The 19,534-nt window shown below is 44.8% G+C and overlaps 1 pseudogene; it reads left to right on the forward strand.

The window, feature by feature from the left end:
• The window catches only part of LOC139243803 (zinc finger protein 850-like), a 44,572-nt pseudogene that overhangs the window by 17,482 nt on the left and 7,556 nt on the right, over positions 1-19,534 (forward strand).

Raw genomic sequence — 19,534 nt, forward strand, 5'->3', positions numbered from 1 at the left:
AACTGAACCCAGCCAGAGTCAGTACCTTCAGGGGACGGGAACCAGTGAGTGTAGAACTGAACCCAGCCAGAGTCAGTACCTTCAGGGGAGGGAACCTGTGAGTGTAGAACTGAAACCAGCCAGAGTCAGTACCTTCAGGGGACGGGAAGCAGTGAGTGTAGAACTGAACCCAGCCACAGTCAGTACCTTCAGGGGAGGGGAACCAGTGAGTGTAGAACTGAACCAAGCCAGAGTCAGTACATTCAAGGGAGGGGAACCAGTGAGTGATGAACTGAACCCAGCCAGAGTCAGTACCTTCAGGGGAGGTGAACCAGTGAGTGTCGACCTGAACCCAGCCACAGTCAGAACGTTCAGGGGAGCAGAGGGACGGCAACCAGTGAGTGTAGAACTAAACCCAACCAGAATTGGAGGTGAAAACTGGGAGTGCTGGAGAAACAGGCTAGAAATGTGTGTTGATTTGGATTTCAACACAGCAGGAGGGACAATGCGTGGGACAAGGATTTAAATCTTTGGAAGAACAAGAGAGGAAAGAATGTTCCATGGAAACTAGATATGTCTATCCTGAATTTGTGTCTTGTACTGACTGTGATGAGTTTTGTTATCTCCTTTTACAGCATATTAGAAGGGGAGATTTTCAGACAAGAAACACAAACCAAACATCGTGTCAAGATCTGACGGAGTCAATCGATTCATCAGGACCTGAATATCATTGGCCTTTGAAAGTGGAATGAGAAATGTTTGTCTGTTCTCTCTGTGCGAAAAGATTTCAAATATCTGTGTGACTGGAAAAGCTCCGAGATACACAGACCCGAGTGAGTGTTCCAGTGCACTGCCTGTGGAAAGAGCTTTAAACAGTTACAGAGCCTGAACGAACATCGCACCATTCACAGCGGGGAGAAACTGTAAACGTGTTGTGTGTGTGGCCGAGGCTTCAGCTGATCATCCAACCATCCAGAGTCATAAGGATACCCGCACCATGGAGAAACCGTGGAAATGTGGGGACTGTGGGAAGGGATTCAGATCACCATCTGAGCTGGAAATTCATATACGCAGTCACACTGGGGAGCGGCCGTTCACCTGCCCTGTGTGTGGGAAGTGATTCATTGCATCATCCACCCTACTGACACACCAGCGAGTTCACACTGGGGAGAGGCCATTCACCTGCTTGGAGTGTGGGAACGGATTCACTGCATCATCTGACCTGCTGAAACACCAGCGAGTTCACACTGGGGAGAGGCTCTTCACCTGCTCGGAGTGTGGGAAGGGATTCACTTGTTCATCCAACCTGCTGAAACAACAGCGAGTTCACACTGGGGAGACGCCGTTCACCTGCTATGAGTGTGGGAAGGGATTCACTTCTTCATCCCACCTGCTGAAACACCAGCGAGTTCACACTGGGGAGAGGCCGTTCACTTGCTATGAGTGCGGGAAGGGATTCACTCGGTCATCCCACCTGCTGACACACCAGCGAGTTCACATTGGGGAGAGGCCGTTCACCTGCTCTGTGTGCGGGAAGGGATTCACTGTGTCATCCACCCTGCTGACACACCGCCGAGTTCACACTGGGGAGAGGCCATTCACCTGCTCAGAGTGTGGGAAGGGATTCACTCAGGCATCCCACCTGCTGAGATACCAATAATTTCACACTGGGGAGAGGCCATTCACTTGCTCTGAATGTGGGAAGGGGTTCACTCAGTCATCCCTCATGCTGACACACCAGCGAGTACACACTGGGGAGAGGCCGTTCACCTGCTCGGAGTGCGGGAAGGTTTTCACTCAGTCATCCATCCTGCTGAAACACCAGCGAGTTCACAAGTAATGCAGGGGTTGGATTCTGCTGTTATTGAGGCTGTTAATCACATCCCGACTGAACCATGTTCATTCAGACAGTTGGGGTTTCTTTCTGCTGATGTTAATAACCCTATAACTGGGCTGGACTTTAATATTCTGGATATATTGCTGATTGTGTTCTCGGGGCTGCAGTGTCCATTTAATAAACATTGTGGGTTATCTTTCCCCTTAATTCAGCAACTCTCAACAGAAATTTAGTTTGCAATAAAATTATGAACTTTTACTTTAATCCTAAATTGATCTTTGGTACAATATCTGCAATAGTGTGTGAAAGTTTCCACTGATAAAATCTCCAATTGGAAAGAGCTTGCTGACAATTCTTAATAACTTGCTCATTACACAGAGTGGCCACTCCATATCCACCAGAAAGAAGGGGAATGGGAATTGGTGGGGAATCAGTGTACCCAAATGTAGTCCTTCCCATCTGGGTGTATCAATCCTCTCGGCACGAGAATGGAGACAAGTCCAGATCAAAACTGTGCGCAGTAGCCCAGGTTTGGTCTTACAGTTGTAGCAGTACTTCCCTACATTTAGACTCCATCCCCTTCGCAATAACGGCCCGCATTCAGGTTGCCTTCCTGATTATTGCTGTACCTGCATGCCAACCTTTTGTGTTTCATGTGCAAGAATCCCCAGATCTCTCTGTAAAACAGCATTTTATAATCGTCCACATCTAAATAATAATTTGCTTTTTTTTTCCTACCCAAATGAAATAACCTGATATTTTACCACATTATAGTCCATCTGCCAGATTTTTGCCCACTCACCTGAGCCTGTCTATATCCATTTGTAGATTCTTTGCGTCCTCCTCACAACTTGCTTTCCCACCTATCTTTGTACCATCAGCAAATGTTACACTAGGTCCCTTCATCCAAGTCATTAATATAAATTCTAATTAGTTGAGGCCCCAGTACTTATCACTGCGGCACCACACAAGTTACTGTTTGCCAACCTGAAAAAGACCCATTTATCCTTACTCTCTGTTTTCTGTTAGTTCGGCAATCCTCTATCCATGCTGATATATTACCCCCAACCCCGTGAGCTCTTAGCATGTGCAGTAATATTTTGTGTGGCACCTTATCGAATGCTTTCTGGAAATCAAAATATGCAACATCAAGTGGTTCTCTCTTATCCACTCTGCTCGCTAAATCCTCAAACAACTGCAGCAAATTTGTCAAACATGATTTCCCTTTCATAAAACCATGCTAATTCTGCCTAACTGAAGTATAGTTTTCTAAATATCCTGCTAGTACTTCCTTAATGATGAACTCGAGTATTTTCCCACTAACAGATGGTAGGCTAACTGATGTATAGTTTCCTGCTCTCTGTCTCCCTCATTACTTGAATAGGCGTGTTACATTTGCAGTTTTCCAGTCCACTGGAACCTCTCCAGAATTCAGGGAATTTTGGTAGTTTACAAACAATGCATGCACTGTCTCTGCAACCATTTCTTTTAAGACCCGAGGATGCATGCCATCAGGTCCTGAGGACTTATCCACCTTTAGTCACATTAGTTTGATTAGCACTTTATCTATAGTGATAGTGATTGTTTTAAGTCATCCTTCCCACTCCCCCTCCGCAATAGCTCCTTGGTTATCAACTGTTGGTATGTTTTTAGTGTCCACTACTGTGAAGCGTAATACAAAATATTCGTTCAAACTCTCTGCAATTTCCATGTTTCCCATTAATAATTCTCCAATGTCATCCTCGAAGTGAGCGATGTTTACTTTAAATACTCGTTTCCTTTTTCTATCCCTGTAGAAGCTCTTACTGTCTGTTTTTTTATTTCTTGCTAGTTTGCTATCATCTGCTTTCTTCTGTCTTTTTCATTTTTTAGTCGTCCTTTGCAGGTTGCTAAAAATTCCCAATCCTCTGGCCTTCCACTGCCCTTCACAACATTATATGCCTTTTTTTCCAATTTGATAGCATCCTTTACTTCCATGAGGACACTTGTTGCACACGTGATTGACCAGGACACGAGAAGTGTGGTTGCTCCATAACGACAGGATTTCATCTGTTTCAACAGAAACAACTACACTGTGGTATTTCCAGAAATAATCCCCGCTGTCTGGCCTGAATGAATCCATGTCACTACCAAATGCTGCAATGTTTCCTCCACCCCACAGAGTTCCATCTGTTTAAAGCCACGACAGAAATGTGCCATTTCCTCCTGGAGTTTGAGGGACATCAGCTTTAACAATGGGGCAGAGTTTCAACCAATGAGTGAGATCCAGACCCAGCCTCGCCAACTTGGGGCTGCAAGCCCCACTCCTCGCACACTGAGATTGGCTGGAGGACCAACTGCCTGCCTGGTCCTCCAGCCCCTCCCCCACTCTCCCTATTGATCGGGAGCTGCCATCAATCAGCCGGGCAGTGTGAGCTGAGCATGCACAGTGGGAGAGTTAGCAGGTGAGAGATGGGCAGAGGGAGGGAGCGGGTTAATAAAGAACGCGCTTATTTGTACTGCCAAAATGGCCGCCACGCCGCACCCTTTGTCTATGATTGGTCCCTTGTAGGATAAGCCACACCCTGAGATTTTTTGGAATGTGGAACTGCAACCGCTCATCCCAAGGTCTCACTGACTTTGCAAATTGTAACTCGATCCACTTTGACTTCCTGAAGCATTAGAGGACAGAGCTCCCAATACGATAGCAAGGGCCAGCCGAAGTACCTTGCCCCAGTCCCAGTATATGCCTCCGCCAGCCGAAGTGCCTTACCCCAGTCCCAGTGCATGCCTCCCACAGCCGAAGTACATTACCCCAGTCCCAGTGCATGCCTCAACCAGTCGAAGTGCATTACCCCAGTCCCAGTGCAAGCCTCCCCCAGTCGAAGTGCATTAGCCCAGTTCCAGTGCATGCCTCCCCCAGCAGAAGGGTTTTACCCCAGTCTTACCCCAGTCCCAAGATATGCCTCTCCCAGCCAAAGTGCCTTAACCCAGTCCCTATACATGCCTCCCCCAGCCGAAGTGCTTTACCAAATTTCAAGTGCATGCCCCCCCCCCAGCCGAATGCATTACCCCAGTCACAATATATGCCTCCCCCACCAGAAATGCCTTGCCCCAGTCAGAATGCATGCCTCCTCCAACCGAATTGGCTTAATCCAATCCTATTGCATTTCTCCCCCACCCGAAGTGTCTTACCACCGTCCCAATATATGTCTCCCACTGCAGAAGTGCCTTACCCTGTAAATGTGGATTCTTTTCCCTCAATCTGGTTCAACAAAATAACTGAAACGAATACCGTTTGTGCTTTAAACAAAGTAAGCTTTTATTTAAAAAGCAAATCCCGATCGGGGACCTTATCAGACAGAAGGAATGCAACTCTGATAGAACGCACTCACTTCCTATGGACAAAGTGACGTTACGTTGTAAAGGGACGACGGTTATACATTTTCGGCAAAAGATAAAAAGAGAGGGCTAGAGTGACATCCTAGTTCAGCCTATCCCTTTTGATCCCTCTTTCCCTTTGTCCACTCATAAGCCGACCTAAGTATGATCTGATTTTAAACAAAGACCTTCTGTTAATTTTTCAGGTTAATAACATGATTTAATAAGACCTTGAGATTGTTCTGCAAGCTGTGGTTTGTGTTTCAATATGTGTTAGTGTTGTAACATTTCGCTGCCTCGAGTCTGAGATGTCATGGCTATTCCACCATGAATTCTTTGTTAACTTATACTGTCCCTATATAATTAGCACGTTCTCAACTTCAATGTCTCTATACATTTTTAAACATTCACATTCCCCCCTTTTATCATTCCATGATAACCCTGGTGACTATTCCAGGAGTATCGCATTCAGCCGTTTGCACTCTCTTTCCTGATCAATATTTTTGTTATTGTCGAGTAGTTCTTTAGTTCGTTGGATCATAACTCTGGAGCCCTTGACCACAAGAGGGTTTGCTAACATTGCCATCATTACTTTACAACAAAGGTTAAGGCAACCAACAATTAGATAGGATTTCCAAGATCCATCTGATTGCCAATGAAACCAGCTAGATCCTTCTGCTGGTGTGCATAACTTCTTCAACTCCCTTCTTATGTGATCAGCGAGATTGGTTATGATTTCTGACCTATCAGAATGTAGGTGCAACATTCAGATCCTATCAGGGCACACGTTCCCCCTTTCTCAGCTAACATATAATCGAGGGCCATTCGGTTTTTTAATTGCTACCATTTCAGCTGTGATGCCCTCCAAAGCTTCAGCAATATTGTTAGATATCTGTTCCATTATCGTCTCTCGGTTCTGTACTTCATCCATGAGACGTCCTATCCTGATTGGGAACATCATGACCCCAAAGAACTTGTCGGCGGGGGTGATGGCTCGCTTGTATCGGCAGGAGGCATGTGCTTCCGCCAGGGTACGTATTTGCCACACAAATGGCAACACATATCCCAGATAACAGGGACCTGTCCATCTTCTGGATCCCAGGACTGTGCCCACAAACCTCCACCTGTTTTATTCGGACGGTGAGAGAGGGTGGTGACTCGTGCACCAGTGGTGAGTTTGAGACTGTTTGGGCATTTGCTGTATCCTACGATATGTCCCTTGTTACCGGTGCCATTTCGGATTAGACATACGTCCCCGGTCGGTCTCCCAATCCATGAGGTATTGGTCAGGGCTATGAATGGGGGTTCCTTTTCCCGGTTGGACGTTGGTTGGTACCATCCCTGGAATGTCTGACTAATGGGATCTCCAGCACTCTCCCACTTGGTGACCTCCCCGTGGTCGTTCATGTGGTAACGGTATGATACTCCTCCTGATCTCTGTGATCCCTCTTTTGATCCGCCTTTATTCTCTCGTATTTGTATTGGACCCCTCCACTCGTGAAAGTTTTGGCTCTGAATCCATCTGACAGTCTCAGTTAGGGTTAGTGTAACGGGGCACAAAGGAATTCCCCCTTTGGAATGTATCGGGAAATGTATAGGGAATGTGAACACACCCAGCATCAAGAAAATTTCCCATGCACAAAAAGAAGTTTGCTTGGAGCTCTCGTCTCTGTCTCCCCTCCCATACGCCGCAACTGTCATATTATAGCGACAGTGGCATACAGACACAGTTTCATCTTATGACTCAGGATTCAGATAAATAGTCCAACTATTTTGCTGATTAAAAGAGTTCAGTTTTCCCGACTGTCTTCTTAGGTCACCGTCGGTGTAGCTGGTTGTCTATCACCACGGGTAAAAGTTCAAACTGGTCCACGTTCCAATTAGGATGCCAACGGCCTTGTTCAGCTATGGAGAAGAGGAAGTCTGGAACAGAAACTGGAGTTAGAATAACCAGTATAATAGGTTCGTTAGAGTGTGGTGAGTTTGAAGTGGTGCAGGTGAACCCAGGCACTTTTCCCCTCAACCTTGGCTGCAGTTGGGGTAGTGAGTAACATCTGAAAAGGCTCTTCCCATTGTGGCTCTAATCCCTTCCGAATCCACACTTCCCTGATGCCACGAGTGACAATTCGGGTAAAACTGGGAGGTCGAGGTCAGCATCTTGAACGTGGTTGTGTGCTAGTCGCAGAGCCTGAGTCAGAGAAAGAACATAGGTGGCCATCAGTCGAGCAGAGATACGATATCTAGGAACGATTTCCCTCATTAACACCTTAACAACAGTTTGAGCCTTGTTGTCCAGGGTAGGGTAGGATTCAATCCATCTGCTGAACAGATCTACTAGTACTAGCACATATTTGTAACACTGAACTTTTTCAACTCAATGTAGTCCAACTGAAATGTCTCAAAGGGAACTTCGGGTACGGGCGTTTTACCCCAATTACAGGGGACTCCCTTCCCTGGATTATGTTGCTGGCAAACCAGGCAACGACTACTGATGTTCTGGGCGAGCGCCTGGAGTCTACGGTGCCACCAAGTAGCCAAAAGTGTGTCACTCGCGGTCCTTGCTCCACAATGAGTAGCAAAATGCATACATTCAATAACCCATAGAGCCAACTCGTCAGACTTGCAAGTCTGCTCCAAGGGAGTGGTCCAGAGTTTAGAAACATTGTCATAAGTACATCCATAATATTTCCACAACAGTTTATCTTTTTCAGGAGCGCCCTCCTGTGCTTTTATAACGTCTTGGATGGTTGGCATTGGTTTTTACGACGCTAACTTATCCTTCGCAGGATTTTTAGTCTGACTCATCATTTTGCGTACTACCATCTGTTGGTCACGAGAGGCCTGTTTAGCCTCTTTTTCAGCATAGTGGTTCCCTCTATCAACCGGGGATTTTCCGGTGGTGTGGGCGGTACTTTTAACAACGGCAATGTGCTTGGGGAGCATGAGGGCTTGCAACAAATCAGACAATAGTTGCTTATTGGATATCTCATTCCCCTGTGAGGTTAGGAATCCCCTATCTTTCCATAATTGTCCGAAATCATGAGCCACCCCAAAGGCATACCGAGAGTCGGTATAGGCATTTACTTTGAGGTCTTTGGCCAAGATACAGGCTCGGGTGAGAGCGAATAGTTCAGCTTATTGGGCAGAATAGGCGGTTTCAAAAGCGGCAGATTCCAAGACCTGATTCTCCTGGTTTAAGATGGCGTAACCTGAGATTCGTGTATCTTCTGGATTAATAGAGGAACTTCCGTCAACATACATAATACAGTCTGGATCTTCAATTTGTAAATCAACTAAATCTTCCCTGACTGATGTGGCCTCTTGAATTAAAGATAAACAATCATGACTGGGTTTTTTATCATCTTGCGGCGGCTCATTAAGAAAACAGGCCGGCTTAATGGCAGTAGAGTGCCGAAAGGTCAGCTTAGGATTGTTTAGTAAGTAGATGTCATATCTGCTTTGCCTGGCCATGGTAAGATGTTGAGTCTGCAGTTGACCCAGGAGGGCAGCTACGGAGTGAGAGGTCTACACAACAATATCCCGGTGGAGGGCAAGGTTGACGGCAGATTGAAGGCTATTGCAGATGGCGGTGAACATTTGAGTGCATGCAGAGTGCCCCAAGGCAACGGGGTCTATTTTGGAAAAGTAGTCGGCAACAGGCCTATGCTTATCCCCGTGTTTCTGAGTTAAGACAGCAGTAGCACCGTCTTTCAGGATTGTACAGTACAGTTGAAAGAGCCGGTCATAGAGGGGCCGGCCCAAAGCCGGAGCTTGCAGCAGGGCTGTCTTTAGTTCCTTAAAGGCTAGGACGTCTGCGGTTTTTATTTTAAAGCTGCCTTACTTATTTGTATACGGGGTGAGGAGCTTAGTCATTAGGGCAACATTAGGGATCCAGGGTCTGCAGTAATTGATCATCCCCAACCGCTGTCGCATTTGTTTAGCCGTGCTAGGGACTGGAAACTGGCAAATTGGTTCGACTCAGCTAGCCTCCAAGGCTCGGTGGATACTTGGTAGTGCCTGTGATTTAATTCGGCACTGTCGGATAGAGGGCCAGTCCACATTTGCACATCCCGGCAGGTAGGGTCAGCCTCGTCTATAGCCTGGCGCACCATAACTCCCAAATCTTTAGCGTGGTAGGGAGGTAATACATAGAGTAATATGTGGTGCCACCGTTGGGGCTTTCCATTTCCACAAAATCTGCCTTTCCTTCCGGTCCAGTCACTCTAGCCCTTAATAGAATTTCCTTCATTCCCCTTCGTGATCCTGATAAAAGTTCTGCAGGTACTGATTCTTTCCACTGGGTTCGTATGCTAGGGTCACGTGATAGGGTGCCTGCGTCAGGTCCAGAGACCACCACTGAGGGGTTCTAGTGGTATAATACTGCCGCTTAAGGCTTCCCTGTTTCACAATAATCCCATCATCTCCACACTCCAAATGCAACTGGAATTTGCAGAGGAGGTCTCTAGCCATCAAGTTACAGTCCAGGTTGGTTGTGATAACAAATCGATGTTCCACCGATTCTTCCTGGTAACACATTTTAACCGTTCTGACACCGGGAATGTAGAGACTTGTCCCAGGAATCCTGACAGTCCCTGTGTTTCAGTGAACGCGGGGAGTTTAAGCTTTGATTGTACAGAAGACATGAAGGCTCCCGTAAGTATCAAGAAGGGTTGACACTCATTCCGAATTTTTAACAATATCATCGGTTCGTCGTCCGGGGAGGTTCCCTGCACAATCAAGCTGCGAAGTCAATACGAATCGGGGGACGGTTGGCCAAAGGGGTTGTTCTGGGAGAAGTTAGTGTAAGATCCCCGTCCTCTCCACCCTTGCCCCCCTCCTCTTCCTCCTCTTCCTTTTTCGTGCTGACGGGAGGGACAATTTCTATTCCAATGTCCTTCTTGCCCACAAATAAAGCATCCATCTCGTCTTTCCCAGCCCCAACCTCTTCCCATACCAGGCCGGGGACAATAGGGCGGTCCGTAATTAGCAGGGCCCGGGCCAGTTGGGTGTTTGATCTAACCGTATCCCTGTTTATCCACCCAATCCTGCACTCAACACTGCGGTTCCATCTGGTATCCGCTTGGGTCAGGTTTTGGTCCTTCCACCCGAGGCGGCTCTTCCTTTCTAGTCACGTATTCAGTCTTGAGCCGGGTTGGGGGCGCACCTCCCCCCTCTCCTTTCTTTTCCGCCAATAATATTTAACCGACCTTTCCATCTGGGCTTTACTGTTATCTGCCCAATTTATATTATTTGTCAGGATAGCGTGAGCAATCGAATAAGGCAGGCACTGAAGTAGGATAGCGCAGAATTGAGGAGAATCCTCTCCTGCCCTGAAGCCATTATCTCCTGATTGACTTCCGTATATTTCAATAACTCTTTTCATGAATTCATCGGCAGTTTATTCCCGTTTGGGTTTAGTTTCTAATGCTGCAGCCATACTGATGGGCTTCTGAAGGGTCGTGGTGAGAGCATTAAAGATAGCGTTTCGGCGATCCTGGACATCGTTAGGGTGAGCAACCAACAATGCATCATGAGTAGCACGTCCTAGGTGAGTTAGAAATCGGGCATGCTCAGTTGGGCTCAGGGTTTGCTTTACCAGGGCCCACAGGTCCCTTGATTCTGCATTATATCCGTGCATGTCGAGACCACTCCGTGAAATCGGAGGTCAGGGTTAAGTTGGGTTTGTGGATCTCTCTCAGTTTATTTATCTTAGCCTTTTAACTCTTCAATTTGTTTTGTTTGAGTATCTATTTCTTTATTGTGTCAGGCAAGTATTATTACATAAGCTAGTTCTGTTTTTATTTTTATTCTGACTATCGCACCATTCCTCTGTTAGGTGAGTCTTTTTTCTATTAAGAAATCCAAATTGATAATGTTCAGTATGAAACGGCTGTCAATGGAAAGGGTTAACTCCTTTACAGGTTTGTAAGAAGACCTGATGTCATTACGTGACTTCACGAAACCATCTGAAAAAAATTATTTTCATCACGAAAAGTAGCATTTGATTAAACTCCAATATTTTTTAACTTCTTATTCAAGTACTTGCCAAAGATATTTTTTTAATTGATTTAAAACGAGACCACACATTTTTAATAGCTATTTGTTTACTGAAATTCAATTACGTCATCAGCTTCGTCAATGCAAAGACAACCATTTTAACTGCGTAGTCTATCGATACCTTTCTCAGAGGTCCCAGTGGAACTCTGAGTACGTTTCTCGTGCGTGCACTCTTTCTTCAAGACGTCTACGGTTTTTATTATGTCCTCCTTCTGTCAATGAAAGCCCTAATTTAAGAGTTTTTCTGCTAATTCGAGAGGAGTGATTTTTTTTTTTGACTGCAGTGGAATTTTTCTCATAATTTAAAATCTCAGAACACATTTTTTTTTTCAGCACCTAATTAGCAGGTTACGTATTTTTTTTCGTCTTTTCCATAACGAGAGGGAAGTCTGGCACGGACGCTGTGGACTGCTTTTCGTTATCTCAATTGTTCCAGCCTCAAGATCGTTTTATACTATCTCTTCTAAACTGCAGATTTAATGTAATATTTTTTTTGAATCCTTTTGAATCCATCTCAGTTGTTTTGCTGTGCCTTCTCTGAATATCTCAATATCCCGATTCAAACTTTGTAATGTAATCAATCATTATATGTTTTCTTTCGACAAGTAAGTGAGCATGTCAAATCCTTTTTTTAAACCACCGGGACCATGTATTTTTTTTCTTTTTTCATTCAACAAACCTATCCTTTGTGCATTTCCTGGCTCCGTAACTTATCATCCGAATATACGTAATTCAATAAGGTTCACACTCTTAAACTTCCCACATACAGGACAACACTACGAAGGGTTAAAAAAAACTTTCATTCTGTTTGAAAAAGTGGGTGGAGCTAAAACAAACACAACTCCCCGGCTTTCTTTTCCACAGTAAAAATCACACAAGCATTTCTCATTTAAAACAGACGTTCACAAGAGTCTCTCTTCTTTCCTATTAATTTTTGGATCCATGATTGATCATCTATCCCTATCTAGCTCTAACTATCCCTACTTGTTTTGGCCGGCTCTATTTTTGGATCCATTCACTTTCAGGGAATTCATAGTTTTATCTAATTACCCATCCTGTATCGCCGCACGTTGGATCAGGGTCCTAATTAGTCCTGATTGTCTCCACGTCGCCCCGTGGTGTATTCAGTTATCTTACCCAGAGCCTAGGCGGGACAAGTGATATACAAGATCGACAAAGTACCTGGCGTAAGTACAATTTAAAATTTACACAGTCCCGCGGCTTAATTTTATGTAATTCCCTAACCTCTGTGTTTCCCTACGGGGTTTGCGTGATTCTCTCTCTCTCCGCGTTGCCGCGCAGTTTTACTTTGGCCTCGAACACACACAGACACTGGGCCTCGAACTCAGGCAGGCTTACCTATTCTAACCTATCTTTCCGAGTCGCCACTTGCTTTGCGTCACCGCGCAATTTCCCTATCTCTATCCCTATTCTAAGTTTGAAAGGTATTCACCAGATTGTTTTGGATCTCGTTAAGCGAGTGGATAAACTTTCCTCAGAATTTTGAAACCGGGGGAAACTGGAGCAGTATTGAAAGTATACTCACTCCAGTGGCCACTTTCCCCTCTTCTCGTCCAAGGCTAGTCTGGCTCTTAATTCGCAAGTTTTCGGCAGTCGTCCGTTGAGATTCCTCTTCTGACACCAAATGTTGATTTCTGGATTCTTTTCCCTCAATCTGGCTCAGTGAAATCAATGAGTCGAATACCGATTGTGCTTTAAACAAAGCAAGCTTTTATTTAAATAGCAAATCCCGATCGGGGACCTTATCAGACAGAAGAAATGCAACTCTGATAGATCGCACTCACTTCCTATGGACAAAGTGACGTTACATTGTAAAGGGACGACGGTTATACATTTTCGGTAAAAGATAACGAGATACAATTAGAGTGACATCCTATTTCAGCCTATCCTCTTTGATCCCTCTTTACCATTGTCCACTCATAAGCCGATCTAAGAATGGTATGATTTTACACAAAGGCCCATTATGAGATACTAAGACCTTGAGGTTTTTCTGCAAGCTGTGGGTTTTGTTTCAATATGTGTTAGTGTTGTAACATTTTGCAGTCTCGAGTCTGAGATGTCATGACTATTCCACCATGAATTCTTTGTTAGCTTACACTGTCCATATATAATTCCCACGTTCTCAACTTCAATGTCTCGATACATTTTCAATCATTCATAGAATCAAACTCTGAACAGCCTCCAATGCAAGAATATCCTTCCTTAAATGCAGAGACCAAAACTGCATGCAGTACTCCAGGTGTGGCCTCACCAATACGCTGTACAGTTGTAGCAGGACTTCTCTGCTTTATCCCCCTTGCAATAAAGGCCAACATTCCATTTGCCTTTCTGATTACTTGCTGTACCTGCACACTAACTTTTTGTGTTTTATGCACAAAGACCCCCAGGTCTATCTGTACTGTAGCAGTTCGCAATTTTTCTCCATTTAAATTAAAATTTGATTTTGTATTATTTCTGCCTCATATTTTCTCACATTATAATACTCTGCCAAATTTTTGCTCTCTCATTTAGGCTGTATATTTCTCTTACAGATTTTTTGTGTCCTCACAATTTTCTTTCCCACCCATCTTTGTATCATCAGCAAACTTGGCTACATTACACTCGGTCCCTTATTCCAAGTCATTAATATAGATTGTAAATAGTTGAGGACCCATCACCGATCCCTGTGGCACCCCACGAGTCACCATTTGCCAACCGTAAATTGACCCATTTATCCCGACTCTCTGTTTTCTGTCAGTTAACCTATCCTCTATCCACGCTAATATACTGCCCCCAACTCAATGAGCTTTTATCTTGTGCAGTACCCTCTTATGTGGCACCTTATCAAATGCCTTCTGGAAATACAAATACACCACATCCACTGGGTCCCCCTTATCCACCCTGCTCATTACATCCTCAAAGAACTCCAGCAAATTATCAAAAATGATTTCCCTTTCATAAAGCCATACTGACTCTGCTTGATTGAATCATGCTCTGCTAAATGTCCCACGACTGCTTCCTTAACAATGAATTCCAGCATTTTCCCAAAGACAGATGTTAGGCTAACTGGTCTATACTTTCCTGCTTTTTGTCTGCCTCCTTTTTTAAATAGATGCATTACATTTGCAGTTTTCCAATCTGCTGGGAACGCCCCAGAATCCAGGGAATTTTGGTAGATTGCACACAATGTATCCACGTTCTCTCCAGCCATTTCTCTTAAGAGCCTAGGAAGTAAGCGATCTGGTCCAGATGACTTGTACACCTATAGTCCCATTATTTTACCGAGTAATACTTCATTTGTGATAGTGATTTTATTAAGTTCCTCCCTCCCTCTCGATAGCCGCTTGATTATCCACTTCGGTATTACTCTCAGTGACCGAGTGTTTTACTCTAACTAAACTGATCTCGGACGTTTCTGTCAGATATTAACTCCTGCACGGTCCTAGCAAGCAGTCCCACTCCCTTGTCCCTTCGATGTTTCTGCATGATTGCTTTGTGAAGAAGGGCTCACGGAGAGAAACATCCTGCACGGAATGATCCAAAATTGAGCATTTCCAATGGACAAGGCTCCCAGCTTTAATCAGTCAGTGTTCTTTCCCCCCAGGCCCAGTTCCTTTGCACAGATTCTGATAAAAGTAAACTGGGAAAAGTGCACTTTGATTTTTATCGGCTGAAATATTGCAGAGAGCTGCGCATGCGCGATTCAGCCCCACCCCCTGTGTCGATTCCCAGTGAGCAGAAGAGCACATGCACCCTCCCCTCCCCCAGCACTGCCTGTGATCGCCATTCACTCAGTGAGTGGAAGAAGATGGTTTAAAACAGCCAGGAATGGTGACACCGCGACTCCGGTGTAAGGCAGCGAGCAGCAGCCTCCTTACAGCAGCACAGCGCATTGGGAGCGTGTCCGCAGATGGGTTCAGAAATCGGCATTGAGTCCGGGGGGAGTCGGGGGCTGTGTGTAAGAGGCAGAGTGGACCAGGAACAAGTGTCAGTCCGTGCTGTGAGTGGGGGAAGGGAGAGGCCATTCTCGGGCTGTGTGTGGACAGTGTAAGGTAACAGAGAAAGTAAACCACCTCGCTCTTTCAAATCATTGCTGCTTTCTTTCCCCAAATCAGTAGTGAGTGTTCCTGATTCAGTTCCAATCTCAACGTGTCTGTTGTTCATGGACAGTGAGCAGTGGAAACACAGCCTGACATTGAGGATGTGAGGACTTTCACAAAGTGCATCTATTGCAGGCACCAGGAGAGGAGTGTGGGAGAAGATATTTTAAAGACGGGTTTTTTGTTTCGGTGAGCTGAGTTCTCCAGAACTATGTTGCTGATGATCGAAAGCTACATTGTCACTCCCTCAGATACATCATATTGTCCCCGCATCTATATCTTAGAACTAATAATGTTCTCGTATTATTAATCTCAGAGCAAAATTCTTCAACCAGCCAGAACAAATGTGAGCTTTCCTCCACCTGGAACACAAGGAACAGTGCAGGCAGCTCCTTCTCACACACAGTAAGTAGATTATCACTCACAGAGCGCAGAGATACAGAACTGGCCTCAATCCTATTTTCACAGGCAGCAGAAGCTGTCAGTCCCATAGTGAACCGAAGTGGCAGAGTTACATTGTGAATCTTACAGCCACATGGAGCAGTAGAATCAGATGCTGTTTCACCATTGATACAGATCACACTGACAGGTACATGAAACACCCACACTTGCCAGAAACTGGCAGGTACAGTGTTAAACATAAAACCACGTAGACTATAGATACAAATTAAAGGCAGACTAACATACCAGAAACTTAGACACACAGCTTAAACACCCACACACATACCAAAACCTGTCCGGTACAGAATAATACACACACTCGCTTATCAGAGGCTGAGAGATACAGTATAAAACGCACACTCACACATCAAAGACTGACATATTAAAATCCATATTCCCGTAACATAAATTGACAGATACAATGAAATGCAAGACTCACTTCCCAGTAATTGACAGGTACAGGGTAAAGACATCTCTTCCATACCAGAAATTGACAGGTACAAAGGAAAGCCCACTCTCACTCAAGCAGAAACTGGCAGGTACAGAGTAAGGCCCACAATCACATATCAGAACTTGATGGGTACAAAATAAAACCCAAGCTCCCATAACAGAAATGGAGATACAGAGAAAAGCCCATACTCACATACCAGAGATAGATAGATACAGAGTAAAACTCAGACTCATTTACCAAAGATCGACAGATTCAGCATAAAACTCACCTCCATAACTCAAATTGACAGTTAGAAAGTGAAACAAATACGCGATCAGGAATTGGTGGTACACAGTAAAACAAAACTAACATACTGGAGAATGACGGATATGGAGTAGAGCTCACATTCACATAACAGAGATGGACAGATACAGCACAAAGCACACACTCACACATCCCAGGAATGGAAAGTACAGAAAGAAACCCACAGGCAATTACCAGAAATTGACAGGTGCGGGATAAAACCCACACTCTCAGATGAAAAACTGACACAGAGTAAAACCATCATTCACATACCAGAGATCCACACTCCCATACCAGACACACACATATTAATTCTATATTTGCCTGTCAGTGGATCAGAGAGTGAACGTGTCAGTGTCCATCCAACACTCACCTGTCAATCAGAATCTGTCACATAGTGTCAGAGAATGTCAGAGTCAGTATCTAACCAACACTCACCTGTCACATAGTGTCAGAGAATGTCAGAGTCAGTATCTATCCAACACTCACCTGTTACAATATATCAAAGAATGACAGAGGCAGTATCTATCCAATACTCACCTGTCACACAGTGTCAGAGAATGAGAAAGGCAGTATCTATCCAAAATGCACCTGTCACATAGTGTCAGAGAATGAGAGAGGAAGTACCTATCAAACACTCACCAGTCACATAGTGTCAGAGAATGAGAGAGGCAGTATCTATCCAAAACTCACCTGTCACATAATGTCAGAGAAAGAGAGTGCAGTATCTATCCAACACTCACCTGTCACATGGTTTCAGAGAATGAGAGAGGCAGTATCTATCCAACACTCACCTGTCACATGGTGTCAGAGAATGAGAGAGGCAGTATCGATCCAACACTCACCTGTCACAGTATCAGAGAATGAGAGAGGCAGTATCTATCCAACACTCACCTGTCAAATATTGTCAGAAAATGAGAGAGGCTCTATCTATCCAACACTGACCTGTCACAGAGTATCAGAGAATGAGAGAGGCAGTATCTATCCAACACTCACCTGTCGCATAGTGTCAGAGAATGAGAGATGCAGTATCTATCCAACACTCACCTGTCACCTAGTGTCAGAGAATAAGAGAGGCAGTATCTATCCAACACTTATATGTCACATAGTGTCAGAGAATGTGAGAGGCAGTATCTATCCAGCACTGACCTGTCACATAGTGTCAGAGAATGAGAGAGGCAGTATCTATCCAACACTGACCTGTCACATAATATCAGAGAATGAGAGAGGCAGTATCTATTCAACACTCACCTGTCACACAGTATCAGAGAATGAGAGAGGCAGCATCTATCCAACACTCACCAATCACCTCGTGTCAGAGAATGAGAGAGGCAGTATCTATCGAACACTCAACTGTCACAGTGTCAGAGAATGTGAGAGGCAGTATCTATCCAAAACTCACCTCTAAGAAAGTGTCAGAAAATGAGAGAGGCTGTATCTATACAACACTGACCTATCACATAATATCAGAGATTGAGAGAGGCAGTATCTATCCAATACTCACCTGTCACATGCTGTCAAAGAATGACAGAGGTAGTATCTATCCAAAACTCACCTGTCACATAGTGTCAGAGAATGAGAGAGGCAGTATCTATACAACACTCACCTGTCACATTGTGTCAGTGAATGAGAGAGGCAGTATCTATCCAAAACTTACCTGTCACATACTGTGAGACAACGAAAGAGGCAGTATCTATCCAACACTCACCTGTCACATAATAGAAACATAGAAACATAGAAAATAGGTGCAGGAGCATGCCATTCAGCCCTTCCAGCCCGCACCGCCATTCAACGAGTTCATGGCTGAACATGAAACTTCAGTACCCCCTTCCTGCTTTCTCGCCATACCCCTTGATCCCCCGAATATATTTAGTGAATTGGCCTCAACTACTTTCTGTGGTAGAGAATTCCACAGGTTCAATACTCTCTGGTTGAAGAAGTTTCTCCTCATTTCGGTCCTAAATGGCTTACCCCTTATCCTCAGACTGTGACCCCTGGTTCTGGACTTCTCCAACATTGGCAACATTATTCCTGCATCTAACCTGTCCAAACCCGTCAGAACTTTAAACGTTTCTATGAGGTCCCCTCTCATTCTTCTGAACTCCAGTGAATACAATCGCAGTTGATCGAGTCGTTCTTGATAGGTCAGTCCCACCATCACGGGAATCAGTCTGGTGAATCTTCGTTGCACTCCCTCAATAGCAAGAATGTCCTTCCTCAAGTTAGGAGATCAAAACTGTACACAATACTCCAGGTGTGGCCTCACCAAGGCCCTGTACAACTGTAGCAACACTTTCCTGCCTCTGTACTCAAATCCCCACGCTATGAAGGCCAACACGCCATTTGCTTTCTTAACCGCCTGCTGTACCTGCATGCCAACCTTCAATGACTGATGTACCATGACACCCAGGTCTCGTTGCACCTTCCCTTTTCCTAATCTGTCACTATTCAGGTAATAGTCTGTCTCTCTGTTTTTACCACCGAAGTGGATAACCTCACATTTATCCACATTATACTTCATCTGCCATGCATTTGCCCACTCACCTAACCTATCCAAGTCACTCTGCAGCCTCATAGCATCCTGCTCGCAGCTCACACTGCCACCCAACTTAGTGTCATCCGCAAATTTGGAGATACTACATTTAATCCCCTCGTCTAAATCATTAATGTACAATGTAAACAGCTGGGTCCCCAGCATAGAACCTTGCGGTACCCCGCTAGTCACTGCCTGCCATTCAGAAAAGTACACATTTACTCCTACTCTTTGCTTCCTGTGTGACAACCAGTTCTCAATCCACATTAGCACACTACTCCCAATCCCATGTGCTTTTACTTTGCACATTAATCTCTTGTGTGGGGCCTTGTCGAAAGCCTTCTGAAAGTCCAAATATACCACATCAACTGGTTCTCCTTTGTCCACTTTACTGGAAACATCCTCAAAAAATTCCAGAAGATTTGTCAAGCATGATTTCCCTTTCACAAATCCATGCTGACTTGGACATATCATGTCACCATTTTCCAAGTGCG

Source organism: Pristiophorus japonicus, unplaced genomic scaffold (genome assembly GCF_044704955.1).
Source record: "Pristiophorus japonicus isolate sPriJap1 unplaced genomic scaffold, sPriJap1.hap1 HAP1_SCAFFOLD_189, whole genome shotgun sequence".
Classification (NCBI taxonomy): Eukaryota; Metazoa; Chordata; class Chondrichthyes; family Pristiophoridae; genus Pristiophorus; species Pristiophorus japonicus.